At 49.4% G+C, this 12295-nt stretch overlaps 1 long non-coding RNA gene across 1 annotated transcript; it reads left to right on the top strand.

Moving 5' to 3' along the window:
- The first annotated feature begins 242 nt into the window (after positions 1–242).
- On the top strand, positions 243–11689 carry LOC119872663. Its single transcript, XR_005361617.1, has 3 exons — positions 243–315; positions 7182–7238; positions 11429–11689. It is a non-coding gene; the product is annotated as an uncharacterized LOC119872663 (long non-coding RNA).
- Positions 11690–12295: the final 606 nt, after the last annotated feature.

The following is a 12295-nucleotide window of genomic DNA, read 5'->3' as shown; positions in this document are numbered from 1 at the left end:
ATACGAAGTAACAGAAGGAAAATGTCAAATAATAAGGCAGAAATGGGCTGGAGGTGGGGGTGATGGAGGAATGTATAGAGACAAAGGAGAATGGGTGCTAGAGAGAGGGGTAGCAATGAGGTCCTGAGGGGTGTGTATAAAATACTAAGGAGTCTGCACTTCTTAAGCAATGAGGAAAATCTTAAGAGGAAGTGCAGCATCATCAGATTTGCATTCTAGAAAGCTCTCTTCCACTGCTGCCCCAGGAACCAGCCAGGAAGAAGCTGACCAGAGACTGGGAGTGTGCACAGGAGAAAGCCAAGCACCACTTAAGAGGTAGGCCAGGGATGACTTCTTGATCAATTAGATGGAGGAGGGACAGATGGATATCTTGAAGATTCCGGGCCCATGTGACATCAAAGAAAAAGAGGAGGGTGGGGGAGAAGATGAAGCATGTAGCTGGGGACAAAGATACCCTTGTCCCCACTTTCCCCCACACCCTTAATTCTCTGTCACAGGAACAAAGCAATGTGACAAGCTAATCCCCACTGAGGTAAGATGTAAGGGTCTAATATGTGACTCCCTACCCACACCCCCCACCCACCAGGAATCACGTTCGGTTAACCAGAGTCCCCATGTAGCCAATGTTAATTGAGAGAATGACTCTTCTATAGTGAAATTCTGGGCAGTGCTGGGCAAGTTGGGGATATGTTTTCAGGTAGGGAGACCTTCCCAGCATCCCTAAAATCACATCGTGGAAGCTCTAACTAAAACTCTTAGTGAAGAGAATGCTGTTAAAATTTCATCTTCATTCCAAAGAACCCCATTCATACCATAGATAAAGGGGCCTTCCTCCTGGGCAGGATTCTGCTCTCTTAGCATGGGATGATGGGACATCAGATGTCATAGAGCTCTGGGGTCACTGAGTTCGGGTCCTAGCCCCACCACTCATGTTAGTTAACCTAAGACACGATTCCATCATTCCTTAAGCAGGGGCTCAGAACATCTGCCACTCGGATTGTTGTGAGCCTTGATGTAAATGGCAAGGTCGCAGCAAACATTGGTTCCTTCTTGTGCCACCTCACCCCCACCCCTGTCATCTCATTTCAGATGCAAATCTTCACCGGTCACCCTCACTACCTCCACCATTTTTCACAGTGTCTTTCAACACCCAATTCACTTGGAGAAGCCTCATTCTCTCCCTGTTCATGGGCTATTAGCTGCTCTAACAGCTTTAGGTGATGAAAAGCCACCCTTTGGGAGCAGGAGCTCAGGGCCTGCAGCCCCTTGGGTGGGAGGGGGGTGAGCGCTGTGCTCCAGAACCGCCTGCAGGGGGCAGCATCGGGCAGCGTGAGGCCAGCCCGGGCGCCCCTGGAAACAGCTGGAGCCCGGCTGGGGTGGGAGGACCGAGGAGGAGGGGCTGGAATTCAGACTCCAGGTGACAAAGGACTCAGTTGAGGCCACGAGGGTCTACACTCAGCCTCCCGGGGAGTCGAGTCACTGGGGAACAGGGGAGCAGGGAGGAGGGTTTTTTTGAAGCACTCCTGGTCCCATCAAGTTCAGCGGGGTTTTTCCAAACCAAGACTGACAGCTCTTACCTTTCAATAAGGCATCCACCCCCCAGGGGCACCCACCCCCCAGGGGCACCCACTCCCCAGGGGCACCCACCCCCCCAGGAGCGAAAGGCCTCTCCTTCTCACCCAGCCAGAGGCCCTCGGTGCAGATGCCCCATCCTCCATGAGGCGGTGGGAGGGAGCCCCTGAGAGGACAAGATGGGGAGCTAGCTCCCCAACAAGCGGTTTCAACTGCTCACATCCTCAGCCCCATTTGGGAGTCCTGGAGAGGACTGAAGAAATAAAGAACACAGCTGACACTTAAAAGCTATTAACACTGTTGGGGCGCCTGGGTGGCTCGGCAGCTGAGCATCTGCCTTTGGCTCAGGGCGTGATCCTGGGGTCGTGGGATCGAGTCCTGAATCAGGCTCCTCCCCAGGAGCCTGCTTCTCCCTCTGCCTGTGTCTCTGTCTCTCTCATGAATACATAAAGTCTTAAAAAAAAAAAAAAAGAAAAAGAGAAAACACTGTTGAAGACCGCAGATGTGAAACTGCAGGAGGACACAAGGATGCACATCATCAGGTGCTCTGCGGTTTCTGATCAAGCACCGCCAGAGGCTCCAGGTTCCCAAACCTCAGGTCGCATGGTCAGACGTGGGATGATTTTCTATGATTGGTGAATTTATTTTTTCTGAGATTTATTTATTTATTTATTTATTTATTTATTTATTTATTTAATGAGAGCAAGCTTGAGCATGGGGAGGGACAGAGGGAGAGGTAGAGAGAGAGCGAGAGAGAGAGAGAGAGAGAGAGACTCTAAACCAGACCACCAGACCCCCCCCCCCACACACACACACACACACACACTGAGCTCAGAGCTGGATACAGGGCTTGATCCCAGGACGCATTCCCTCCCCTCCAGAGCACAACCTGCACTGAAACCAAGAGTTGGACACCCAACCAACTGAGCCACCCAGGTGTCCCTCTGAATTTATTTACATGGAAAAACAAAGAGATAAAATTATTAAAATCAATCAAGACTGCCCAGAATATGGGATCCCTGTAGGGACAAATGATCTGAGCTGTGGGAATCTGGAGAAGAGATTTATTAATGCAGGCAGCATTAAGCAAGATCTGGGGGGCTTGGTGCCTGGAGGCCTCATGCCAATGAGAGACACTCGTTGTCGCTCACTCTCCGATTAACTTCGGTTGGGGTGGGGAACTGCGATGTCACCATGACATCACACCTTCCAGGAATCACTGAGTCAGCCTGAGGCCCCAGGCAGGACCCACTCACTCACTTCCTCCAACAGTGGGAGCCACTCCCCCACCCCCAGGCAAGGCTTTGGGCCTGGTTTTTTACTGCCATCCACCCCTGCTCAAGACAGTGGGGACCTGGCCCAGAGTACATCAGCTGGGCAGAGATACACAGCAGGGCTCACTCCCACTCACGCTGTCCCTGTAGGCTGAGGAGAGAGTCCCCCACCCCACCCGGGATAGTCCTGGTTGGGAGCCCAAGTGCCCCTGGGAGAGGTGGCTCTTTCAGCTCTGTCAGTCACACCTCCTGGGGAACAAACTGAGGTATTTCTAAGGAACTAAGTTGTGAAGGAAGAATTAGAAGGCAGAACATAAGGAGGAATTGGGGCTGGGGGAGTAAGTGTAGGGAAGCTGAAAGAAAATCTTGCCCACCTCACATCTGAGAGTTGTTCCAGATACAGTACGGCTGTGGTACCCCAGTCACAGGGAAATTGAGGGGCTTGTCCAGGCCCACTCCTTTCTCACTAGAGGGTGGGCACTTCCACAGCCACACTCAGTCCATGGCCAGAAACCCAGGAACGGGGCCAGAGCTGTCTATCTGTAGCCTTCAGGGGATGACTTTCTCTTGCCCCTTCCCCAGCATAGTCATAGGGGCCTCCCTTCCTCCCCAGATCAGACCCTTCCCTTCTCTTCCCTTCCCTGTTAAGAGCATTCAAGTCAGAATCTGTCCACACCATATCACGGTCTGTTTCATCTTTGCATTAAACCTGATGCTCTGTAAGCTAGTCTTACCAAGACAAAATTTAACCGCTAGATAGTAATGAGCTTTTAAAGCACTTCAAAGGTCCTGTACTCACCTCCCTCTCCCTCTCTGCCCCCCTTCTCTCTCTCTCTCTCTTTCTCTCTCTCTTTCTCTTTCTCTCAAACAAAATGAGTCCCCAGCATATTAAGACCCATGATGTAAAATGAAGGGGCTATGGTCTGGTCCCATTCTCTGGGCCACTCAGCTCCCTTCTGGAGCACTACAGTCATGGGGGTGTCACTGTGAACTGCCAAACCAGACTCCGTTCAGAGAGTAGTGAGAAGCTGCCACATGAGAGTAAGTAGGAAGGAATCTAGAGTGTGGCAGGCTTTTGTTAGCATTAAGTGAAAGAATATGATAAAAGATCAAAACACCAGATGGGTAGGTATTGCCCTTTCGTAGACGAGAAAATGGGAGATTCAGAAAGGTGGAAGAAACTCTCCAGGGTCACACAGCTAGTGAGTGACAAAGCCAGCCTCAGAAGCCAGGGTGATCTGACTCCACGAAGCTGGGCCTTACTACTCAGATACTCTGACTCAAAGTTAAGAGCCTCCTCTGAGTCACAAATTATAAAATTAGAGTTTCATTCAGCAATTCACAAAACCTTAAGGTTGGAAGACATTTTAAAGGTTGTCCAAGCAGATGTGTAAATTGCCTACATAGTGTCCTGGCTTCCGCTAGGAGACATCAACTCCAGGAAGTGCTTGTGTCCTGATTCAGCCCATGCCAGCTCAGAATTATTAAATAGTTCTTTTGCGTTTGGAGCCGAAATCTCTCTCCCTGTAATGTCCACATATTGAGTCTGCCCTCAGGGACACAGAGAACCTGAGCAGTGTGTCACTCCTGAATTGTCCTTCTCCTGACGACACACTCTAGATTCCTTCCTACTTACTCTCATGTGGCAGCTTCTCACTACTCTCTGAATGGAGTCTGGTTTGGCAGTTCACAGTGACACCCCCCATGACTGTAGTGCTCCAGAAGGGAGCTGAGTGGCCCAGAGAATGGGACCAGACCATAGCCCCTTCATTTTACTTCATGGGTCTTAATATGCTGGGGACTCATTTTTATCTTGTTAGAAATGAAAACCTTTGCATGGCTTCCCATGTGCTGAGCCTAAGCGACATCTTCTCCCACCCCTTGTCCAGTTGGGCTTGAGATGCTCATGACCTGTGGCCTCCATGTAGGCCATGCCTAATAAGTACTCCTGGGCTGTCTGGCCATCCCCCTGCGGTGTGGGCCCCCTCCTCAGTGTGCCCGGCATCACTCACTGACCCACCAAGGCTCAGCCACATCTTCCCTCTGGTGCCAGCTCTGGCTGTCTACTCTGAGACTCTGCCAAGGGGTCCATCCCCCTGACCCAGTCACCCCTCAACAGGCATGTTGGCTTTTAATTCCCTGCCACATTATACACTCCTAGGCATCGCCTGGGAAGTTCTGGAGAAGAAGCAAGGGCCACGGTGTCAGGCCCTCCCGCTGGTGGAACAGTTTGCCAGCATTTCTGCTGTGCCATGGGTACCCCGTACAAGGATTTTTCTTCCCAGTGATCCAAATCTACTTTCTACTTCCTGCCACTCCATCTGGGCTGTTTCTACCCCTTGGTCCCCTACTCCCATCTGGCTGGTGGGCAGGGCACACAGCGCGTTACCACCCTTCTCATCCCTTCTGAATCTTGCTCCAAGCTTCTCCCGGCAGCAGATAAGTTTTTCTACAGGGCAGGTACTTCTTTTGTGTCAAACCTTCTATTCTTTCTCAGCATGATGGCTCAACCCATCGCTCTATGCTCAGACCCCCAAGCTTTGCTCTCAATACAGAACAGGAATCTTCTTGAAAAGTAAAAGCCTTCTCCCTCTAAAGAACCAGGCTCCCAAGATTATTGAGTATTAGCTTGCTATGGATTTTAAAAATCTAGTTTAAAATGTGAAGCTGAGCAAGACTTCTTTGTTCTGGGATATACGGAGCTCCTCTGAAACCACAAAGACATTGATTCAGTGAGTAGGAACCTTTTGCTTCCTGAGAGTGAAAATCCATTATTATAATATGAATAATAATATCTTGTTTCTTTCTCATGGCCCAAGACAAACATGTAAAAGAACTTAGCTCTTCTATGTCCCATTCTCATTGCATTCTTCTATCTTTTCTGCGTCCTGAGTTCTGTTTCTCCAAGATCTCTACTTGACCCTCTATAACTACAACCCTTAGCTATCTTGTAAGGGTCTGTCTCACTCATTACTCATCCCACCTTGTGGCATAAAGGTCACACCCTCTAAAGGTGTGCTCCCATCTGCTCACATCACTGTGCTTTCATTACAGGCATTAGCATATTTAAAACCAATTAAACTATGATTGTTTTCACCCCAGCCATACTGCTCTCAATCCACTTAACAAGGATGGGAAAGTGGAGCTTGTTGTTCATGTTTAAACGACATAGCCCAACTTATAAGCATAGATGCAACAAGGTCTAAGCCAAGGGTGACACCCCCCCACCCCCACCCCCCGTCACTCACCTGGAAACATCACCCCCTACACCACTCGTATCAGGTACTCACTCCAGGATCTGTGCTTTTAAGCCTCTTTCTCACCCAAACCATTGGATGCCCTCCAACCACTAAGGCATCATACAAAATGCCTTGACCTCAACTTTGAGCCAGTTCTCTCAGCAGGATTCTGGGGGCTTATGCAGCATCCAGCTCCCCCAAATCTCTTCACATTGCATAAAATTTCCCTATTACAAAAACATTTTTTTCATTTGCTCTCTCTAATGCACTTTCGGTTCATTCATTCATTCTGTAAACATTTATGAACACCTTCACTGTCAGGCACCGTTCTGGGCACTGCAGCTACAGTGATCAACAGGCTGGACGAGGCCAGGCTTTCGAAATTCCATTCTGGGGGCGCCTAGGTGGCTCAGTTGGTTAAACATCTGACTCTTGATCTCAGCTTAGGTCATGATCTCAGGGTCATGCACTGGACTCCACGCTGTATGTGGGGACTACTTAAAAAAAAATCTATTCCAGTGAAGATACACAATATACAAGGACATGGGAAACAGACAGGAGCACTGCAGATTGTGATTACATTCTCTGAAGGAAATAAATAGGATCTCATAAGAGAACACAGCAGGAGGCCTTTTAGAAAGGGAGAACAAGGAAGACTTCTCTGAGGAGGCAGCTAATATTTAAATTGACATCTGTCAGATGATAAGAGGCAGGAGGGAGAAAAAGTGGTCCAGGCTGAGGGCTAAGAAAGAGCAAAAGCCCAGGGCCAGGAGGGAGCCTGGGGGCAGGGAGACCACCCAGGCTTGGCAAGGTCAGGGTAAGAGCTGAATTTCACTCAACCTGCTGGGAGATGACATGACCTGATGAAAATTGTCAAAAGTCGCTCCGGCCACTGTGTGGAAAATGAAACTGAGGATTAGAGCAGGAGAGGGAGTGGGAAGAAAAAAGCCATTCAGGCCATTGCCCTTGTCTCCACAGCACATGATGCCCAAGGTGTTGGTAATGCAGATGGAAGGCAGAAGAAGGATGGAGGCACAATTCAGAGAGAGGGAGATTTTGGAGCTAGGACTGATTTTTGTCATATTGTCATTGTCAGACTTTAGGAAAATGCACGAAGGAGCATCTCATCTCACCCTGGGAGTCGGAGAGACAGGTGAGGAGGGGGGATTGGGAGAGGTGTCCTGTCCTGCTGTGTGTCTGTGTACACACACGCACGCTCATGTGCACGTGTGCACACACATGCAACTGATTTGGGGGAAGAGCTGAAAGCCTTCTAGAAAGAAGGGAGGGAAGGGGGTGGGAAGAGGCAGAGGTGTGCCAAGTACTAACAACCTGAAAATTGAAAGAAGCTGTGTTTCTTGCATGACATCATCACTCCCCTCATCAAGTATCCGATGGGGCATTTCCCGGTCATGACAAAGGAATGGTGCACATCCATCACAGCTAAGTTGCTCTCTCCTATTGTTTCACTGTAGATACGAGGATCTGAGCTAGCCGCACGCATCTCTAGGCTAGCTTCAGAACTTTGCCTCCATCTGTAACAATGATTCTGTGAAGGAAAGAGTTCCAAGTTCCTAACAAGTGACCTATAAATAAACCCTTGGAGCACAACGTGGAGGAAGTTCCTCTGCTTTACCCCACTGAGAGGCGGGGGCTAATTCCCTTTGCACACTTCACACTTGCTGCAAATCCGCTTTTTTCTTACAAATCAGTATCTCTGCTGCTTACTCATGTTCAGCTTGTGGCCAGTTATGACACTCCAGGATTTATTTTCTTCTGTAGTGTTGCCCAGAAGGGTTTAAGCTATTCGTGTCTGTGCCAGTTCATAGTAGAATGGCCCAGAGGAGTCATAGCAGGAAGCACTTTTAAGAGATGTTTAAAGAGAGCCTACCTCCTTATAAGCAAAGGCTAAAGAAAGTATATTCTTTTAAAGTCCAGCATGAAAACTTTTCTGTTTTTAAAGACCTATAAATGTAACCCAAGATTTCCAGACCTACCAGTCTAAGATATAATAACAATAGAAATCCATAGTTGGCTGGTTCTGAGCCACACCTGCTCCAGGCACCCCCGGAGACACCATCCCGTATCTTTGGGTGTCTCCAGGAGGACTCTCGAAGTCTCCAGAAAGGCTAAGTCAGGAGCTCAGACATGTGGTGCTCCACATGACCAGAGGTATGAGCCTCAGTTTCCCCATCTGTAAGCTGCAAAATGTAAAATATGAAAGTAGGGATAAGTCTCATCTCAAGGTGTTGTTCTAAGGATAAAATGACCTAATACCTATAAAGGACCAGAGCACGGTGCCCAGCAAAGAGGAGCCATTCACTAAATGATAGCCACCGCTACCATATTATCATTACATATCATTACATCATCATCCTCAATACCCCCGATTCCCCTAGAACAGAGCTCTCCTCCTGTCCCCTAAGACGTTTTTCCAGGCCCAGCTCCAGTTCAGCACACTTCAGAATCCAGTAGCAGCTCCCAGGGATCTCTGAGGTCTTCACATGACTGGGCCCCTGGCCAACCTGCCCCAGCAGACATGCCCAGGCTTGTCTCCCTCACTCTCAGCCTCAGGCCAGGCTGCTAACACTCAAATGCACAGGTCCAGGGACTCCGGGGCAGAAACACACCACTAGCCACTAGCCAATCCTGCCACTCCCTGTCCCTCGCTGCCCCCTCCTGCAAGGCATGCTTACTCCCAGTCTTCCTGGCCCTGAGACCAAGGCTCTGAAGAATCTGGCTCCTGGCCAGGATGGTAAACAAGGCGTGGGCCTCTGAGAGTCTCTGAAATTATCAGTAGGCCCTCAGAGGGCTCGATGGTGAAAGCCAAAAATAAATCACCTACAATAAAGTCAGGCAATTGGGAGAAAATAGCCGGGGGTATAAAAACACCTGATGTGGAAGGCAGAGGAAAGGTAGGGGTAACACTGCAGCTTCCCTCAGTTCTTCCCCCATGAAAGTCCAGTGCTGTCAGCATGAAGCCAAAAAAACTCTTGAGGCATCATTGCCTGAAATGCCAACTCTGACATTTGTAGAGTGACCTATGACAAGTCTTTCATGTTCTGGGGAAGCACAATTTCCTCATTTAAAATCAGGAGAGCAGCCCAGATGCACGTCCATCTGCAGTGAGGCCATTTGCCATCACCTTCACCTTGACTCTGCTCAGTGGCATGATCATCCTTGTCTTCCCCGGTGTACTTGCTGTGTGCTGGTGGCTATCAGGCCTGGAGAGTGCAGGGGAGCAGAACACAGCACCCCAAAATAGGCCGCTTTGGTGTAAGGACTTGAATCTGAAGGCAACCGAGAAACTGCAAGAAAAGCTCTCCACCTTCCTGCTCTTTGCCCAAAATCAAGGCATAAATTTGTAAAGAGGCCCCCGCACCCCTCTCTCCCAGGAAGATCAGAAGTTACTCACCAGAGACCCCTCAAGACTCTTCTCAACCCCGAGAAGGCACCAGAAGAAGGCTGCACAAACTTTACCAACTAGCCCTCAATTGCCTTTAATTTCCCCCAGATATTCACTTTCCCACAGCTCGCTACCCTTGGAAGCCAACATCCCTCTTCCTTGGTCTTGTCACTTTTCTACAAGTGTATTGTTCTTTCGTTAAGATGCTCTGTAAGTCCAAGTTGCATGCCCCCCTTTGAGTTACTCATCACTGAGTGCTCCCATGTGTACGTGCAATGTGTAATAACCTTCTGTATTTTCTTTTGTTAATCTGTCCTTTCTCAGTCTGGTTTGGAGGGCTCCAGTCAATGCACCTAAAGTGTGCAGAAGGAAAAAGAGTAATTTCCTTCCCTTACAAAAGCAGAGCTGGCGGTGGCGGGAGAAGTGTGCATTTGTGGGGGAGAAGAGGTGTCACCATTCCCACGACTGTGCACACACAGGGCAGGCCAGGAACAGGAGGAAAGCTAAGAGCCTAGGCAGGGCCCTTAACTCAAGAAGAGGCCGGGGGATCTCCTGGGAAGGTCAGCTGGCCTCCTCGAAGGACAAGCTGGGAGTGCAGACCTAGAAGATGCAGGCCATTCCAGGAAGGGAACCAGAAGCGGGAAGGGAGCTATAAATGCAGGGTTTCTTTTGCTGGGAGGAGAAGTTGTGAAGTGAGCACAGAAGGTATGAAGCCAGAGGGCCCGGTGCCTGTGGTGAAGGGGCTCTCGCTGGAGCCCCTGGGAGGCTGGAGCACCCTGTCCAGGCCAGGAACAGTCAGATGGCTAGTGGTGTGCCCCTCAGGCTTCAGAGGACAGGTCACATTGACACCCCTGCTGGGGATGGAACCAGGTGGCAGGGAACTGGTGGGGGACCACTGCAGAAGTCTGCAGAGAGCAGAAGCCAGAGCAAGGCAGTAGCAACAAGGGACAAGAGGGGAGAGGGATTGAAGCCACTGGCTCAGACCCTGCAGGGGTACCAGGCTGAACTGATACAGACCAGCTGTTCTCCTTCCTCCCACCATGCTCAGCAGCTTTGATCCTTCTTCCTTGAATAAGATGAGCCTGCAATTAGCAAGACTCTGCACACGAACCAGAGGTGACCCAGTGGTGCCCTGACTGCAAGTTAGAATCATCTAGGGAGCTGTTAAAATGCCAGTGCCTGAGCCCTCTCCAGACCCATGAAATCAGGATTTCTGGGGGTGCTCCTACTGTTTTCATTTCTGAGAACAGTTTCTCCTCTCCCTTCACTGGACAGTTCCCTACTTACTTCCCAACTTAGCTGAAACCTGTGTCCTCTGTGAGGACACCACCCCCAGCCCTCGGTGGTCCCTGCTGGGCATGCATCAGGCCCCCCTCAGGGCCAGGACCTCAGCCGACCTATCCTTTATTTGACCCAGAGTAGACACTAGATACATACTTATTGGATGAAAAACAGGAATGAGTGGATCTTATTTATAGGTTGCCTCTTCCTAGAGCTCTATCTCCTCACTAAGAAAGGGGATTAACCCAAATCCAAGATCTAGGTTCAAGTCTCTTAGCTGTCCAGGTGGAGGGTTTGAGGAGACCTCCAGAATTGGTGAAGGAGGGACCAGGACCAGTCAACAGCCCGGATCACTGTCTCTTTCCCCTTTCCAAGTACAGCCAAGAGAAGGAAGCTGCCTCTTTCCTCCCAGTTAAGCATGGCCAATGTCATGACCCTTGAGCCAAAATGCCATCCCTGCCCCACTGCTGACCTCCCTGCCCCTGTGGAAGGGTGGACAACATCTTTCCTGAGAAAACCAGAGGGGAGCTCTTGCAGGAGGAGCCCAGTAGGGAAATTCTTCATCTGTAACCCTTCATCTGTAACCTCAGACCCTGAAGGCCTGAGGACCCATATCTGGGGGCAGGGACTGTATAATTTTTGTCTTTGTCCCTTAGCACCAGCTGGTAACTAGGCCTCTCAGCTCCTAGGACATCCAAGGTTCTGCTGCTACTGGGAGACACAAAACGTAAGTCCAAGAATCCCAACCAGTGAGCTCAGCACCTCGGGGGAGAATGAAGCAGCTGGACATTTAAGATGAGGTTTTAGCAAATGTTGGCGAGGATGTGGAGAAGGGGAACCCTCTTGCACTGTTGGTGGGAATGCAAGCTGGTGCAGCTACTCTGGAAAGCAGTGTGGAGGTTCCTCAAGAAGTTAAAAATAGACCTGCCCTATGACCCAGCAATTGCACTGTTGGGGATTTACCCCAAAGATACAGATGTAGTGAAACACCGGGACACCTGCACCCCAATGTTCATAGCAGCAATGTCCACAATAGCCAAACTGTGGGAGGAGCCATGATGTCCTTCGACAGATGAATGGATAAAGAAGATGTGGTCTATACAATGGGATCTTACTCAGCCATCAGAAGAGACGAATACCCACCATTTGCTTCAACATGGATGGAACTAGAGGGTATTATGCTGAGTGAAATAAGTCAATCGGAAAAAGACAATTACCATATGGTTTTACTTATATGTGGAATATAAGAAATAGTGAAAGGGATCATAAGAGAAAGAGGAGAAACTGAGTGAGGAAAAACTAGAGAGGAAGACAAACCATGAGAGACTCCTAACTCTGGGAAACAAACAAAGGGTTACAGAAGGGGAGGAGGGGGGTGGAAAGGGTAACTGAGTGATGGGCACTAAGGAGTGCACATGATGGGATGAGCACTGGGCATATAGTATATGTTGGCAAATTGAATTTAAATAAAATTATTTTAAAATGTTAAAAATTAAAATTAAATAAATAGGGATCCCTGGGTG

Source organism: Canis lupus, chromosome 7 (genome assembly GCF_011100685.1).
Source record: "Canis lupus familiaris isolate Mischka breed German Shepherd chromosome 7, alternate assembly UU_Cfam_GSD_1.0, whole genome shotgun sequence".
NCBI classification, from domain to species: domain Eukaryota; kingdom Metazoa; phylum Chordata; class Mammalia; order Carnivora; family Canidae; genus Canis; species Canis lupus.
This window is presented reverse-complemented; position numbering and strand designations above follow the sequence as displayed.